This window comes from Molossus molossus, unplaced genomic scaffold, assembly GCF_014108415.1.
Source record: "Molossus molossus isolate mMolMol1 unplaced genomic scaffold, mMolMol1.p scaffold_m16_p_2, whole genome shotgun sequence".
Classification (NCBI taxonomy): Eukaryota; Metazoa; Chordata; class Mammalia; order Chiroptera; family Molossidae; genus Molossus; species Molossus molossus.
In genome coordinates, this window is record NW_023425355.1 from 138,087,775 (window position 1) to 138,099,838 (window position 12,064).

Sequence of the window (12,064 nt, forward strand, 5' to 3'; positions counted from 1 at the left end):
GCCCAGGCTCTCATGTGAGCTGAGTCGGGACTATATTTCTGTCAAACAAGATTACTGTCTGTTATCAATCCTAAATAAATGTGACAAGGAATATGAACTCTAGAATGATGACTTCCTTTCTCAGAAATTGGCTGATGATATTTAACTGTATGACACCTATGCAGCCAACATCTTTAAAACCCAGAATGTAAAAATCCTTGGTTTTGAGCAAGTCCACCTGAGCTACAACCTCTGCATTCTGCCTCGTGGAGAACATTTATCTTTTAGTGCCTGCGAAGTTGCAGTAAGAATATCATTTTGGGATCTAGAGCTGGTGAGCTAAATTCTCAGCTACTCCACTATGTGTGGAATGACAGCAATTATGAAGACTATTCCACCTGGTTTTAGACTTTAGTGGTTTGTTCAAGATGCATAACAGTTTTAGGATAGTATTTTTTTTAGGCTTTTATAAGCGAATCAAAAGTTACATAAACAATCAAACTAAGAGTCTTGTTTCTGGGGGTCTTGTTTCTAGAAGCAATCAGAACATAGTTGTATTTATGGCTAAAATGTATTACAATGATGGAATAGGCACACACTACTGGATCAGTAAATGAAAAAGGTATATGTGGAGTCTGGAGAAATGTGTTTGCAGGTTTCCTATGCTCTCTCTCTCTCCTGTGAGAGGTCACACAGAGCTCACCCTCTCTCCAGCAGCGAAAATGCAGCATGTGTGTGATGTGTATGCCCAGAGAAGCCCATTTGAGACTCAGAGTTTAGGGTTTTTATTGGGGGCTGGTCACATAGGCTTTCTCTTTCAACAACCGCTCCAATTCCAGAGTCCCAAAAGGAAAGCAGATGTTTACCATAAATCACATTGTTTGTATAGAGAGCCTAGGCCCAATGAAATGACCTTATCAGTTTGTAATGAAGAACATGTTCTGAAAGCCAATTTCCCAAGTTCCCCTGCAAGCAGACACTTCTAGAGATAGCCTCGGGCCTGCTGTGTTAACTCTTTTGTACAAATATAATAAACCATTTTTAGAATAAATAAATCCAATGGGAAATTATGGTCCATTAAAGAAATCTTTATAATTCTTTTCTGGTATCTCTCCCCTGGTGTCTAAACATAATTTGTCCCCTGTATACAATGTAACCACAAATTTGCATGGTCTTGCTGGCATGTGATGTAATGGAATAAGAATATTTCATGTAAGAAAAAAATTTTTAGAAGACTTAAATATACAAGGTGGGGCAAAAGTATATTTATAGTTGTTTGTATGGAAAATAATACAATAATTAATAAATAATAATACAAGAATAAACTGTTTCACATACATATGTAAACCTACTTTTTTGCTCCACCCTATAATATACAACGGTACTTGCAATTGTCAGTTCTTTCGTATCTAGAAACAAGCACATAATTTCTGTCTAGAAAACCATTTTAAGCAACTAGAAACAGAAGTGGGATCAGAGGCTAAAGTTCATAGGTTGTTTTTTAGCACGTGTGTCTCTGGGGCTGCCCTGTGGCCGCCCTGCAAGGCTCTTGGGCATAATCACTGCACACCAACTTTAGAAACAACTTCCAGTTTTTATTTATTTATTAAAACAATTTTTTTTTCTTTATTGATTTTTTTAGAGAGAGAGGAAGGGAGAAGGAGAGAGAGACAGAAACATCAATGAGAGAGAACATTAATTGGCCACCTCCTGCATGCCCCTCACTGGGGATTGGGCCCACAACCTGGGCATGTGCCCTGACCAGGAATTGAACTGGTGACCTTTTTTTTTTTTTTAAAGAACATACTTTTATTTATTATTATTATTATTTGGTACGCGCCCCTAGTGGGAACTGAACCCGGGAATCTCTGGTCCCCAGGCTGACGCTCCAACCGCTGAGCCAAATCAGCCAGGGCTGAACTGGTGACCTCTTGATGCATGGGTCGATGCTTAACACACCAGCTGGGCACAACTTATGGATTTTATTTTTTTATTTTTTATTTTTTTTGTACGTGCCCCTAGTGGGAACCGAACCTGGGACTCTCTGGTCCTCAGGCCGATGCTCAAACGCTGAGCCAAACTGGCCAGGGCAACTTACAGTTTTTATAATGCTGGTATTTATCATGCCCATTTGTCAGGTCAGAGTAAAACTCTTTTGCTCCGCTGGTACTCATTCTTTTTCGGAAAGCAAGAACTTAAATGGGGTTCAGTCAGCAGTTCACAGAAATGCACCTCTTTGGGGAAAACATGTTTTTAAAGTATAACATTGAAATCTTAAGACATTTGAGTAGCATTTTATCCTATATTTTAGAATCTTGGATTTCAGGTCTTCACCCACCGTATACTCTTCTGCAGAGAAATCGTCTTTTCATGGCAAATCAGGAGGCAGGCAAATCAGAAACAATGGAAGGAAGTTATTTGGATGATTCAATGTATTTGCTTAACTATTTCAGACCAAACCCAAAAGTTGAAACTACCTATAACCAGAGGGTCCTCAAAGGAAGTATATACCTGGAGCCAGTTCCATTTCCTGATCTCTTGCATGCTCCTAGGATCTAAGTTCATTTCTCTCCTAGTGCTTACCCTTCCCTTTCTACTTTTAACCTTGAGTCCTGGCAGCAGTCAGGGAGAGAAGGCACCCATTTCATTAACCATTGTGTCTGGTGTTTCTTTGGTGACTGCTTGGATTTTCCTTTTAAGTGACATGCTGACTTCCAGCCTGGGAAGATTTTGTTTTCTGTTGACTTCTAGATGTAACAGAAAATTTGGAAAATAAAAAAAAGGACTCATAAACCTACCAGCTTAACACAGTGACTGTACTCATTTATGAGTATTTCTTTCTAGTCTTTGTTCTTTATTCATATATCATTTTTTAATGGTTGCAATCATAATAGTGAGTATATCTGTGTGTGTGTATATGTATTTTTTCTTTAACTCTTTTATTTTGAAAACCTTCAAATTTGCAGAAAGATGAAGTACAGTGAACAGTTGTATACCTTTCATATAGATTTATTAGTTGTTGCCACTTTACCACATTTGCTTCTGTGTGTGTGTATGTGTATGTATAAACTTATTTCTGAACCACTTAAGTGGCAAACATCATAGCACTTCACCCCTAAATACTCATCATACGTTTCCTAAAATTAAAGACATTTTCTCACATAACTGCAATATCATGATCACACCTAAGAAAATTAACATTCATTCAATGGCATTTAATATCCAGTCCATATTTAAATTTCTCCATTTATTCCCAAATGTCTTTTTTAGCTTTTGTAAAAATAAAAATGTAGTCAATGATCCATTCAAGGTTCATTTGGTTATTGTGTGGAGGAAGAGACTTTCCTCTACTCTTCAAGGTTCTTTTCGGCTGGTCTAATAAGTAAATTGACATGAGGCTGATTAACAAGAGAAAATAACCGAATTTAATGACATATATACTTATGGGAACCTCACATACTTGAGAGAGTCAGAGACAACGCATACATGAGATTTTCAGATACAGAAAGGGAAAATGTGTATACCTGACATTCTGCACTAGGGATGAGGTAAGGTACCTGGGACTTCAGAGAAAACGAAGGCCATTACAAGTTGATAAGAAGAGCATTTATTCAGTAATTACCCTGCCCTTATAGATAGGTCATACAAAGTTATTTATGATGTTAACTATTATTATGGGCCAGGGCCCTAATTTACATTTTTTAAGAGAGAGATGAAAGTTTCTCATGAGCCTGCAGGGTCTCTGTTGCCTTCAGCTTAAAATAATCCACATACCACAGAAGTATAACTTGGTGTGACCTGTTCTGAACCACTACATTATATATATATGTGTGTGTGTGTGTGTTTCCTAAATTTCTTTTAATCTGGAGAAATCAGCCTGTTTTGTTTTCGTTTTTCCGAAAATTGACTTTTTTTTCTTTTGTTTTGTTAATTTCGCCCATCCACCCACCCACTATCAACTTGTTCTGGGTCTGTTTCCCTTTTCTTTCTTTATTTGTCTTGTTTTTATAGAGTTCACATATAAGTGAAATCATAGGGTATTTGTCTTTCTGTCTGACTTATTTCACTTAGCATAAGGTCCATCCATGTTTTCACAAATGGCAAGATCTCATTCTTTTTATTGCTGAGTATATTCCTTTGTAATAATATTGACTTTTATAAAGAGTCTAGTCCAGTTGTCTTGTAGAAATGACCAGAATCTGGATTCATCAGATTGTTTTCCCATGATTAGAATTAGGTTAGACATTTTTTGAGGAATAGTTCATTGGGGCTGTTGTTACACATTGGGAGACACATAAAGCTCATAACATTCCTTTTTTTTTTTGTCCCACAGTGGATCATGCTAAGTTAATCACCTGGTTAAGGTAGTGACTGGATATCTCTTTTGTAAAGGAATATTTTTCTCCATTTTTGGTTCCTAAAGTACCATTCCCAACTGAATGAACTAGGGCTCCTGGAAGAAATTATTGAATCCAGGACTTTGGCAGGGAAAGTACAAGATGAACCTGGAATGTATTGCTGGACTTAAAGAAAGAAAGAGCTGAAAAAACAGCAACACCCCAATGGGGAAGTTTTCTATAAGCTCACAGAAAGAAGCCAGTGTGATAGGGCTCCTGCTGGTCTCCTTTTGGACAGTTTGAACATCAAAAAGAATAGTGGCAGTATTGAATTATAACACATTATATTTTTTAAAATTCCATATTTAACTCAGAAAAAAATTTTTTAAGACCAATTAAAAACACAGACGCAACCCCTGATATTATAACTGAGCCAAATAAAGATCATCAGTGGATACCAAAACTGTTGGACAAAAATATTGTGGGAAACAAGATATTCATATGCTCTCAAAGCATCACCACAAATTCTTCATTCATTACAAAGCCTGACTTTTGAACTTAATACCTCTTGTGCATTTTTCTGAGCTGCTTTAATGGCTGCATACTTCAGCATTCCCCCAAAGCACCATATGTAGTAACATTTACTTTATCCCAGCCACAGTTCTGGGAACAAAGAGAATCAAATGCTAGTCTAATAAGAACACATTCTCTGTCCTAAAGGACTCATCATATAGTATAATGGTTCTCCACATTTGGGGGCTGACAAATTACCTTCCAAAAATGAGTGTGATGAGGGACACATCGAGTGATTGCCACCCACACGACCCAACCAGGGCCGGGCGCAAACTGCAACCGAGGTATATGCCCTTAGCGGGAACCGAACCCGGGTCTCTCCGGACCGCAGGCCGACACTCTAACTGCTGAGCCAAACTGGCCAGGACAAAAACTGAATGTGATGAAAGCTGTGGACTCACTTCTGGGAAAACTGCCCCAACATACCAATTTGAATGTCTTTGCCTGGTGGTCATATCCTGAAAGCTCCCTGCCCCGCGCCCCCATCCAATGACCTTCATCTAGGAATCCTTAGATACAGACCCCCAGCTAAGATAGGACATCGACGAGCAAGTGCACAGCCCCAGCAGTGTATGAAGTGCCACATTATAGCTCGTTCTCTCTTCAGTGGCTGCTCCTAGGCGCCAGGGTTGTGACTAACGTCAGGATAGATATCTTCCTCCCAATAGTACCACCATCCACACCATCCACATACCTGGCTGGACTCCAAGACTAAGCTCAGATTTCTTCTTCCTCCTCCCCCATTGCTCATAGTCAGCAGGTCCTGGAGAATCTGGGTGTTGAAATGCACCACCAGTGATATTATCTGCCACGCTGCAAGGAGTGTGGCCTAGGCCTCAGTACTCAGGCCCTGGAGGTGGAACTGTAACCTCATTCGTCTGTGCATCAGTTTCTTTATAAAAAGGGGATGGTAATAGTACCCACTCCCCAACAAGTAATGAAGATAAGTTTTGTACTAAATGTAAAGCACTTAAAACAGTGCCTGGTCTATGGTAGGAAATTAAATGGGAAATATGATTATTATTATGGTCTTATTATTAATTTGAGTTTAGGTCTGGTCCCCTTCATCTCTTGCCTACTGCAAAGCCTCGCTGGTGCCTATGCCTCCAGCTTTCCTCCTCTCAATCCATCTTCTGCCAGCAGAATGATCTTCCTACATTATCTTGGAGCTTAAAACTCTCAGCGGCTTCCCTTGACTACAGGATAAAATCCACACAAATGCATATGGAACAGCCTGCAATCCCCTGATCTCTTCTCAGGATCTTCATCCTTTAGGTTTGCTGTGAGAAACAGTTGAGATGGTGCTTTGTAAACTTTAAACTGACATGAAAATACTACTTTTCCCCCTTTGTTAAATTTCAAGTGAGAGTGAACTGGGAAATGTTTTTGCTTTCTTTTTTAATAGTCCTTCTAAGCATCTTTGAAAACAGCTCCCTCTCTGTGATTGTTTGACTCCAACTGCATGCCTTGAGAATTTTTCTGGTTGAAGTACTGCTAATAAACCACATTTGAGTGTACCTCCCCTCAGGGATTAAGTGTTGGTTAAAAGGTGTTCTTTACTGATTGTGGGTCACTGTGGGCTGATGATGTGGTGGCAGCCAGGAATGGAGTTAATGGTGATGTAGACTAGTGTGTTCTTTGTGCCCTGCTGGGCTTGCGTTCTGCCATTTACTATTCAGTGCAAAACTCATTCAAAGCATACTAAGTTTTTATTCCATTGCTCTTATATTTTATGGCTTCCAGGGGCTCTTTGAGAAGGAAGGAAGTACAGCAGTAACAATGCTTTGGGGAAAACTGTGTGCATGGCAACCTGTTTTAAAATATGCTTTTCCCACATGAAGTGGATTTTGATAGAAAGTATTGTAGGAACTCATGCATGCTGGGAATCCTAAGTATGCCATTAAAATTTTTAAATTCCAACCACCTCTTCCTGTCAATGGAGAAAAAAATGGTCTAATGGCTGCCCTCAGGGTAGCATAAAAGGTGGAATATATGAGGCATTACTGTATCCTTGCCCTAGTGCCTTGGAATCTGTTTTCTTATATTGGGAATTTATTAGGAACCAGGAGTCTTTGACAAACTTGACTGTGACAAAACAAACTTGACTGTGACAAGGCTTCTGTTTGTCAAAGAACCACATGTAGACTGTTGCTGTCAAGTCTTGTAAATCAAGCCAGGTTGTAAGCGATTCCCATGCCTTGCTGCTGGTGATTTTGATTTTGTCTTTTTTTTTTTTTTAAGTTTGCATTCATTCATTCATTCGTTTGTTTATTTATTTTTATCCTCACCCGAGAGAGTAGGAGGGAAGTAGGGAGAGAGAGAGAGAGAGACATCGACGTGAAAGGGACACATTGAGTGGCCTCCCGCAAGACCCAACCAGGGCCGGGGACAAACTGCAACTGAGGTACGTATCCTTAGCGGGAACCGAACCCGGATCTCTCTGGACCATAGGCCGATGCTCTAACCGCTGAGCCAAACCGGCCAGGGCTTGATTTTTGTCTTATAAGAAATAGCACAGTGAAACACTTTTTGAAAAGAATGCTTCCATTATTTGGGAGTCACATGGATGCATGAGAAAGATTTGCCATGATTTAACTTAATTGTAGATAGCCAGACCTTTAGAAAAACCTTTTTAGGGAGTGACAAGGAGGACCATTGCATGGTGATTATGGATTGCTTTTAGAAAATCATTTGCCCAGCTGGTGTGGCTCAGTGGTTGAGCATCAACCCATGCACGAAGAGGTCGCTGGTTCGATTCCTGGTCAGGCCATATGCCCAGGTTGTGGGCCCAATTTCCAGTGGGGGGGCATGCTGGAGGCAGCCAATTGTTGTTCTTTCTCATCAATGTTTCAAACTCTTGCTCCCTCTCTCCCTAGAATCAATCAATAAATGAAAATAAAAAATCAGCCCTGGCTGGTTTTGCTCAGCGGTTGGAGCATCAGCCTGTGGACCAGAGAGTCCCGGTTTGGTTCCCGCTAGGGGCATGTACCAAAAAAAAAAAAAATCATATTCATTTATTTTTAAATCAGCACTATCCAGTAGAACTTTCTGCAATGATAGAACAGTTCTGTAATCTGCACCATCCAAAATTATAGCCACCAGGCACACGTGGCTATTGAGCCCTTGAAGTGTGGCTCAATGTGTTCAAGTGAGAAATGGAATTTTAAATTTTATTTGACTTTGATTTAAATTTAGATAGCTACCGTGGCTTGTGACTATCATATTGGGCAGTGCAAGTTTAAAACTTTCCCCTCTTCAAATGTCACAAGACACACATGAATGGGTCCGTATGCTGTAGCATTTCATAACATTTAACATGCAAGACCTAAATATCTAATAACTCTCCCCACTGAAAAGTGTGTGTGTGTGTGTAAGAGATTATTTAAAAAGACAGGTTAGTTTTAAGATAGAGCTGAGATGTTTTGAATTAAGTGAAAATATACCCAGATAAGTATATTTTAGGACTTCTTTAAGTCTGTTTTGTATGAAACAGAAATGAACCCTTAAGTCACATGTGTCTCAGAGTAGCACCCATATTTGATTGAATGTGCAGGAGCCCTTGCTGTTCTGCATGTGGGTAATGATCCACATTTGATTTCCAGCAGTTGGAACACACAAATGCCATAAAATCAGTACATTTGGCAGGGTCAATGTAAGAAACATTAAAATCTGTGAATACTTTTTGTGAGTTTATTTGAGCCAAAACTGTTGACAAATGTGGGGAAGCAAAACCTCAACGGATTGAGATAATTTTCCGGAGAATGGCAGTTTTGCACCTTATTTCATACATTACAATCAAAAGAGAAGATGTAAGTGGATTACATGAAATCCACTGGTGATAGATTAGGGAGGCGGGAGAAAGCAAAGGCAGGGTGGGGGTGGGGAGTACATCCTTGGGATTGCATAAAAGTTAAATGATAAACACATGTAGGTGGGTACAGGCTAGTTAACAGTCAACAATTAACATGATAATAATAGAAATGAGGGGATTTGTGGTCCCTGAGGGGTCTGGAAAAAGAAGAAAGATACCCCAACACTCCAAAGGTATGTTATCATAGATGCAAAAAGACAATAGGCTCAACTAAGGTGAAGATTGACCTTTGTCAGGAAAGATACTGGTCTAGGACATGACTACCTGCCATAAACTGCTTTTAGTTAAAAAGTTGTTGTTTTTTTTATCCTCACCCGAGGACATTCTTGCATGTATCTTCAGATAGAGCTGGAGGGAGAGAGGGAGGAAGAGAGAGAGAGAAACATGGATGTGAGAGAGACACATCGAGTGGCTGCCACCCACACAACCCCAACCAGGGCTGGGGACAAACTGCAACCAAGGTACGTGCCCTTAGCGGGAACCGAACCCGGGGCTCTGGTCTGCAGGCCGACGCTCTAACTGCTGAGCCAAACCGGCCAGGGCTAGTTAAAAAGTTTTAATTTCAGACCATTCTTTGTAGTTATTATAGGTCTCTGAGTTTATAAGACTTCCAAGCAGGCCTCCCCTGAGCTTTTCAGTTTTAGAATGTGGCCCCTTTTCGTCCACAGCAGCATGCTTCTTTTGATAATTCTGTTCTTGAGTGTAATGGTTTATTTGATTGTTTTACCCCTGGCCTCTGACACATATGAAAGAATGTTAGTGAACCCAGTCATTTGCCTTGGAGATGAGTAAAGCCAAACCAAGCCCCACTTTATTAGACTCAGCCTGTGACATTTTGATGTGTAGGCAGAGTTTGGGGCAGACAGCCATTAGACAGGAAATGAGGGCGATTAAGTTAGAAGCACACCCACCAGAGTTCACTTGCTAATGCGGGTAGGGAATTACTGTTGGTACAGGAAACAATTCTGAAAATAACGCACTTAGGCAGTTTTCATGATGTCTTTATATTTCCATGACTTTTTTTTGGAAGGGGGGCAGGTTTGGTTTATTTTATTATTTATTTTTTATTGTTGAAAGTATTACAGATGTCCCCCATTGACCCCCTCCTTCCCGCTCCAACCCCCTCCTGCCTGCCTCCATAACTTTTTGCAAGATACCATATTATGAATATGTGGCTCCCATGAATAGTGACAGCTTATATTTTTGTATAGTTTTCAAGAGCACATTTATACATTCCCTTTTGGCCCTCATAACATTTTGGTGAGATTTTAGGTATTAATTCTACTATTTCTAGACCCTCAGGAGTCAAGTGACCAGTGCACGGCCAATAAACGGTACAACCAGGAGTGTGACAGGGAAGGTGTGGGGCCATCCTACTCTTCCCCAGGCTGAAAGATGGAGAAGGAAGCAGGCATAAAATCTGATGACTGGGGAAATGGAGTTTGGGCCTCCTCACTTGTGGTATCAGGTGACATATCCTGAGAGGCAACGCTGACCCACTGCAACGCAGCTTAAACTTGAGCTTGTGGCCTGGGTTAGCACGATGAGGATTCTGGCCCCACCTCAAACAAGCTGTGTGTCCAGTGAATCACTTGAACACCCTTGACTTTCATTTCTTCTCAGATTGGTAAAAGGTCTGAGCTGGCAGGAGATCACATCCACAACATAAGGCCAATGTAGAGCAAAATGGCTTTATTGCATGCGCCTCGGTGCAGGTGGGTTGAGCCGAAAAGAGTTCAGCCTCAAATCAGGGTTGGGGTGTCGGGTATATACTCTACTTTTAGCTTCTGGCAGTTCCAGCTGATGTACTTTGCTGGCCCATTGTCTACTTTGCAGCAGGACTGGTCTGGTATCTCATCTCCTCTGGCATCTGCTGGGTTATCCATTGCCTTGTGGATAATCCAGATAAGCCTTATCCGTACTCAACAAAGGCTGAGCAAAGGTCATGCAGGCAACAAAATTTCCACAGTTTCTGCCTTTGGCAAGCTTTTACCTTTACCCTTTAAAACATTACTAACCCTTTCAATAGGGAGTTGAGCACAACTTCCAAATCCCCTTTCTTTGCTAATTCTATGACAGGTGAAGTTTCATAGAACCAGGAAGGATTCTGCATTTGTGTAGTAGTGGGAGTGCATGGATAAGGACATATCAACATTTGGGACTAGTTTATAAATATATTTTGTATTGATTTATTTTTAGAGAGAGGAAAGAAGTAAGAGAGAAAAACATCAATGTGAGAATGAGTGAGAAACATCGATGGGCTGCCTCCCACACGGCCCCCACTGGGGATTGAGCCACAACCGAGGCATGTGCCCTGACTGGGAACTGAACTAGGACCTCTCAGTCTATGGTACAATGCTCAACCCACTGAACCACACTGGCTGAGCTGGGGCTATTTTTTTTTTAAAACATTCTTTAGTTATTCCTGTGTTTTCTTTATGGAAAACCCTTTCGTAACAGCAGAATTGATTTTCCTGAAGTAAAATCTAACAAGAGGTCTCCTGATTGCTTTTAAGGATATGTTGATTTATATATTTATCTAACATACCTTGTCTTTTCTGCCACTTCTTAATCTTTTTCTATCTCCTCTCCATACTCTAGGGCACCTCCCATGCCCACCCTTTCTAATTTTGTCCAAAAGTCAGGGAGGAGAGTGAGGTTGGCTTTTATGATTTTGTTTATGTATTTATTGATACATGCTTCATATGTTGAGAGTAAATCTTGTTTTCTAACCTGTGAACATAATTCCCTCCCCTCCTTTAAAGAAAAAAAAAAAGAGTAGATTTTCACCTATCACGGATTTCAGACTTCTATTGCTAGAAGTCAGCAAAAACTTGGCCAAGGGAAGGCATGAAACACTTAATTCCTGGCAATGTTATCTCCATAGATCAGTAGAACTTTTGTGGAGTTGATCATTCTGCTGACTTATTTGGAATCAAGCTAAAAGAACCCCAAAGTGAGCACACAGCTAAGAGCAAAACTACAATTGCAGGGCTATCTCATGGAGAAAGTATATTTCTCAGGAACCCCAACATGGCAACATCTATGTCAATAATTGGTCCTGTTTTGAATATTCCATATGACTCGAGGTAGTTGCAGCATCTCATAAAGTTTCTAATTTGAAAATAGGATAGTTATGCAAATTTTTTCTCAAATTCTTAAAGTTATGAGAAGGTTGGTTGTGTTGGGAAACTTTCATGCTGCTGACCCATAAATCCTAGTGAAAATAGGATATGAAGCAGATAGGATTTCAAGGTGAGTTCACCACTACTACGGGGTGTTTCCTGGGTCTTGAGCCAACATG

At 40.3% G+C, this 12,064-nt stretch overlaps 1 protein-coding gene across 1 annotated transcript in view; it reads left to right on the forward strand.

The window, feature by feature from the left end:
- Positions 1–12,064, forward strand: part of CTPS2 (CTP synthase 2) — a 118,137-nt gene that overhangs the window by 103,228 nt on the left and 2,845 nt on the right. The window lies entirely within an intron of this gene.